Genomic DNA, 5,873 nt, shown 5'->3' on the forward strand with positions numbered 1-5,873 from the left:
CATTTAACCGGGGTGTTGTGTCATCTCCTAAAGTTCCTTTTATCTTATCAAGTATTGCCCCTCTTTCAGTCAGAGTGCGGTCGTATTCTTCCTTTCTCATCTCGGTTTAAATGGAGTGGTTTCAAATCTATCTTCTCCCTTGAGCCCTTGGTTCTCGTAGTATTCCTTTGCTCCTCTTCCTAACAAGATGTTTTCCATTTCGTTCATCTCTTTTCTATCATTCATTCAAGTTTCAAACCTCTCAAGGTTCTTTGGTTTCACTCGTTTGTCAAAGAAGAAACTTTGTTTTAGCTCTTGCTCTTCCGCCTCTCTCTGGTGCCATCCCTAGATCTCGGGGCGAGATCTCTTGTAAGTGGAGGAGAGTTGTAATGACCCGAGACCGATGCTCAAGATGTCTTTCATGTTTTGCGTGTCAGCTGTGTTAATTATTTTTTTGTTGCATTCATGATATCATCATTCACATTGCATCAGCACTTTGTTGCCGTCATGTTTTCAAAACTTGCATCCGCTCATAGTTACCACTTCTTCCTTGTCTTTGTTGACCTCCTCTCATATCAACCGGACCACTCTCTTCTATCTTCTTCTCCATGGCCTTTTGTCAGGCACCTTGTCTTTGTCGACCTCTCTTAGATACCCTCATGCAATGTCCGAAAACCTCTCCCGAACCCGACCTGCACGGTCATGACTGATGGGTCCGGATCATGCCCAAACATCCCTAAAATATCTTCAGTTTTTTTGTTGGACTCTCCTGGCATATATCTCCCTAGCCATCCGATTACAATCGTACGGATTAGATAGCACCTACCCTAGTCTCAATCGCTACATATATGAGCCTAACCCTAGAATTTAGCAAGATGTCCCGTCAGTCCTGTCACGCCGCCACCCACACCCTCTCACCTTCCTCCTTAGGGTCCTCCCTGATCCGTCCCTCCCCAACCAGCTCTCGCCACCATGCTCGATCCAGCGCCTCCCCTGTCCCTCCTCGATTCCCACTGAACCACCTAATCCATCCATCCATCCAACCAGTGTTGATCCCTCAATCCAGGAGCTCTTGCCCGAGGCTCCAAGCTCCCCTGCCACCACGAACACGAGCGCCATGGCACTGTGCCCCTGCCGTCCTAGTAGCAGCAACAACAGCCTCGCCAGAGTCGCCACCCATGGTATTTCCCTGCCGTCCCTCTCCTTTCTCTTCGTTTTGCCCATCCTATCTCAACTCTCTGCTTTTGCAGGAATAGAGTTAACTGGAAGGTTACCCATGATCACTTCTGAAGAGTCCTCTGCCTCAGCTGCGTTCATCATGTTGACATTAGCATGCTTGCGATTATGCTTGACCACTGCATTGCTGGCAGATCTCACAGGAGGAGGAGGCGGAAGGCGCCTTTGGTTGAAGCATTTGTTCGCATAGTGCCCTTTCTACTGACACTTGTTGCAAGTAACCTCTAAGAGTGGACGGTGATTAGGATCACTTGACCTTGGAGCATGAGACGGAGCTTTGTTCTGATAGCCTGGGTTGGGTGGGTGGGAAGATCCATTGCCACCCTTACTCTTCTGCTGATAAGGCTGACAGAACAGAGGAGGAGGAGGAGGAAACCAGAACTTCTGTTGCTTAGCTACCACTTGAGTTGAAGAAGAAGATGGAGTTGCATCCCTGACTCTCTTCTTAGACGCATCGCACTTAGCTGAGCAGCTTCTTGCTTTAGTGCCATGTTGTAGAATTCATCTTACTCGGTCGGCTCAGAAAGCACGAGAGCTAGTTGCAGATCTTCTCTGAGGCCACCTCTGAATTGATATATCATGCTCTTTTGATCAGGGACGTCTTGTTTAGCGAAGCGAGCGAGCCTCTGAAACAGAATGTTGTATTGGTAAACAGACATGCTGCCTTGCTTGAGATTGCGGAACTCCTCGCGCTTACTCTCAGCAACACTTTGAGGAATGTGGAGAGCTTTGAAGTCTCGGCGGAAATCATCCCAGGTAATCACACGACCTCCTCTGGAATCTTTGTATTGTTGATACCACTCAGCAGCTTGGTCTTTGAGTTGGAACGAAGCAAACTTGACAAAGTCCTCAGGCCTGACATTGCTACACTCAAAATGTCTGCAGATATCCATGAGCCAATCATCAGCGTCTGTGGCCTCGACACAGTTACTGAAGGACTTTGGCTGGTTTGTGAGGAACTGATTGAGGGTAGCACATTGAGCTTGTTTGTTGCCATGGCCTTGATTTCCTTGGTTGCGCTCTTGCAAGAGTTGCAAAAGAATCTGCGTGTTGGCGTTGGTGGCGGCCATGATAGCTTGCCATGCCTCCGGAGGTGGAGGTGGTGGTGGAGGTTCTGGATTTTGACGAGTTGGAGGAGCCATCCTAAAGAGGTTGACATCCGTTAGCATCTGGAAAGACATATATTCAAGTTGAATCAATGGATCAAAATTGCAACATATAGCCTTAACATTCGAACAAGAATGAACGAATGAATTCCAAAGTAAATCATCACACTTCCATAAGTTGAGAAGCCACTTAGAGAGAGATAGAAGAATAAAACAACAAGGTACGGATATGAGCAAATAATTGGTAAGGATTACCCAATCACAAACCAAATATCTGCGGGAAGAAATACTAGCGGTACATGAATTCCCACCTATGAAACTCCCGAAACTTTCTGGTTATGCAATCAGGTGTTGGGAATACAGGGGAAGCATAATATCTCACCCAAAACTAGCAAATCCTACATCCAGCTGTATCCATCCTTCAACACATAACCAAGAAACCCTCGGAAATCATTTACCTCAACCTTCGAAAAGCATCCATTATACGAGTTATGGCGATACTCCCGAACTCCCGCCCTAGTACAGGGTGGCGTCGAGGTTATCTCACCGACAACTCCATAAAGGAGATTTTCGATGTCGGCGAACTTAGGTATTCCATAATTGCAACAATAAAATTGTGACGACAACACCTCGGAGCTCAACTCCCGGGGACACTGCCATAACCCCTAAATGTCAGGAGGCACCAAGAACAATGTTCTCGTCACAAAACCACCGGAACGATTCCAAGATACCCGTGTGATCCTAAATTTTTTTAGTGAAATTTGAGAAGAGAAGAGTCAAAACTCTATGTCAGGAGGCCTCACCAGAGCAACGAAGGGATTGAGGAGTAAACAGAATCCTAGTCTCCAATATATATAACCCTATAAGACTCAAAACATTTTTTTCTGACTCAACAACGCCAGCGATTCGATCAAGCAGGGGGCTCCTAAGTCGGGGAAGGCTCTGATTACCAACTTGTAACACCCACGATGCGACTATATCTCCCACGTGTCAGAGCATGACTTAGACGCATAACCGCATAGTAGGCATGTCGCAAGAGGGGAAATCTTTACACATCCCATGTACTGAATAAGAAAGGGATAAAGAGTTGGCTTACAATCGCCACTTCACACAATACATAAATATAGCATTACATCATCCAGAATACAATCAAGGTCTGACTACGGAACCAACATAAATACAGACAACCCCAAATGCATAGATCCCCGATCACCCCAACTGGGCTCCTCTACTGCTCATCCGGAAAGGAAGCATAGTAATGTCCTGAATCCTCATCGAACTCCCACTTGAGTTCGGTCGCATCCCCTGCACTGGCATCATCGGCACATGCATCTGGTTTTGGAAGTAATCTGTGAGTCACGGGGACTCAACAATCTCACACCCTCGCGATCAAAACTATTTAAGCTTATGGGTAGGAAAAGGTAGTGAGGTGGATCTGCAGCAAGCACTAGCATGTATGGTGGCTAACTTACGCAAAAGAGAGCGAGAAGATAAGCAAAGCACGGTCGAGAAGCTATAAAGATCAAGAAGTGACCTTGAAACTACTTACGTTCAAGCATAACACGAGACCATGTTCTCTTCCCGGACTCCGCCTAAAAGAGACCATCACGGCTACACACGCGGTTGATTCATTTTAATTAAGTTAAGTGTCTAGTTTTCTACAACTGGATATTAACAAATTCCCATCTGCCCATAACCGCGGGCATGGCTTTTGAAAGTTCAAAACCTTGCAGGGGTGTCCAACTTAGCCCATCACAAGCTCTCACGGTCAACAAAGGATATTGCTTCTAGCGGGAAGACCCAATCAATTTCGGAATCCCGGTTACAAGACATTTCGACAATGGTAAAACAAGACCAGCAAAGCCGCCCGATGTGCCGACAAATCCCGATAGGAGTCGCACGTATCTCGTTCTCAGGGCACACCGGATAGGTAAAGCTACGAGTAAAACCAACCCTCAAGTTGCCCCGAGGTTGCCCCACGGGTCGCCCGTTTCGGACCAACACTCAGAGGAGCACTGGCCCGGGGGGGGATTAAAATAAAGATGACCCTTGAGTCTGTAGAACCCAAGGGAAGGTATATGGTGGTAGGTAGGCAAATGGTAAAACCAAGGTTGGGCCTTGCTAGAGGAGTTTTATTCAAAACGAACCGTCAAGGGGTTCCCATAACACCCAAACACGTAAGGAACACAAAATCAAGGAACATAACACCGATATGATGGAAACTAGGGCGGCAAGAGTGGAACAAAGCACCGGGCATACGGCCGAGCCTTCCACCCTTTACCAAGTATATTGATGCATTAAAGTAAACAAGATATAATAATGATATCCCAACAATATCCATGTTCCAACAAGGAACAAACTCCATCTTCACCTGCAACTAGCAACGCTATAAGAGGGGCTGAGCAAAGCGGTAACATAGACAAACAACGGTTTGCGGGTAAAGGTGGGTTAGAGGCTTAACATGGAAATATGGGAGGCATGATATATCAAGTGGTACATATCGCGGCATAGAAAAAAAGCAAGCAACTAGCAAGCAAAGATATAATTGATTTTGAGGGTATGGTCATCTTGCCTGCAAAGTTCTCCGAGTTGATGAAAGTTTGATGCTTGTAAGAGTACTCAACGAGTTCTTCCATCACGTACTTGTCTCCCGGCTCTACCCAAAGCAAGAACACAAACAAAAGTACCAACAATCAAACACGGTGCAATGCGCAAGCAACATGATGCAAAACATGGCATGGCATGCGAGATGTGATATGCAATGCATATGTGTGCTTCGGAAAGGAAAGATTGAACCAGGCATCAACTTGCCAAACCAAGTGTGCCGCTGGAAAGATGAGTTGATTTCAATTGAAATCGATATAAAGATCACCGGAATCGGATGCACGGTTTGCAAATGGCAAGCAAAACAATAATGGCACAATTGTGCGATTAACAACACGATGCCATCTAAAATGCAACAAGAAACTAAGCTACTGCACTCCAACATAGCAACAAAGCACATGGCAGTGATCTACTCAAGATGGTTGACAAAATATGAACACTGAGTTATACACACAAGAACATGTTCAAACAAGCATGGCAAAAGTGCAAAAGATATCAGCTTCACAAACTTAGTGAAAATACTAACATGTCATGAATTAACATCAGGAAGCAATGTTTAGAGCAAGATAACAACATGCTACAGGAACAGAACATAGTAATGCAAGTCATGGCATGAATCTACTCAAAGCATAGAACCAAAGTCCCCTACTTACCATAATTAAAAAGTATCATAAGATATGATGGCACCCATGTAAACATAGCAAGTTTCGATAACAGATTCAGACTTAGCAGAAAACTAGACATGGTAAAAACAGAATTATGAAGGCCTCTTTGCGAGCTCGATTCACTCAGCACAAGGCATTTTATGACAAGATAATCATAGAAATAGAAAGAATACATGTTCATGAAGCTAACCATGGCAAGAACACTCTCATAGCATGCATGGATCAACTACAACAACCCTGGCAAAATTCATTAACACGTAAACAATCTGCCAGGAACATTTTA

This window comes from Triticum aestivum, chromosome 2A (assembly GCF_018294505.1).
Source record: "Triticum aestivum cultivar Chinese Spring chromosome 2A, IWGSC CS RefSeq v2.1, whole genome shotgun sequence".
NCBI classification, from domain to species: Eukaryota; Viridiplantae; Streptophyta; class Magnoliopsida; order Poales; family Poaceae; genus Triticum; species Triticum aestivum.